Source organism: Tupaia chinensis, unplaced genomic scaffold, assembly GCF_000334495.1.
Source record: "Tupaia chinensis unplaced genomic scaffold, TupChi_1.0 Scaffold138390_1, whole genome shotgun sequence".
Lineage (NCBI taxonomy): Eukaryota > Metazoa > Chordata > Mammalia > Scandentia > Tupaiidae > Tupaia > Tupaia belangeri.
In genome coordinates this window covers 324416-324708 of record NW_006198287.1, presented here as the reverse complement: position 1 = coordinate 324708, position 293 = coordinate 324416, and the positions used below count along the sequence as shown (strand labels likewise).

At 67.9% G+C, this 293-nt stretch overlaps 1 long non-coding RNA gene across 1 annotated transcript in view; it reads left to right on the top strand.

Annotated features, from left to right (window-relative positions):
- The first annotated feature begins 204 nt into the window (after positions 1-204).
- Positions 205-293, top strand: part of LOC102471784 (uncharacterized) — a 6204-nt gene continuing 6115 nt past the window's right edge. Inside the window, exon 1 of the long non-coding RNA XR_336391.1 lies at positions 205-235. This is a non-coding gene — a long non-coding RNA (uncharacterized LOC102471784). The remainder of the gene's footprint in view (positions 236-293) is intronic.

Sequence of the window (293 nt, the reverse complement as noted above, 5' to 3'; positions counted from 1 at the left end):
CTGCTTCTGGGCCGGTGTGTGGGCCGGGGCGAGGGGACAGGAACGGGCGAGGGGGCGGCGGAGCCAGGTGCAGGTTTGAAGCACCCGGCTGCCGAGAGGACCCCGGCCGGGACTCATATACTGCCCGGGTGGCGCTAAGGGGGCGAAGGGCACGGACCACTGCAGATGCGTTGCGTGTGGGCATGGCGAAAGCGCCCCCTTCTCCCAGGATAGAAACGGATAAACGGAAGCGCGTGTGAGTGTGGGGGGTGCGAATCGCCACCTCCGGCCTTGGCTTTCACGCTGCTGCGACC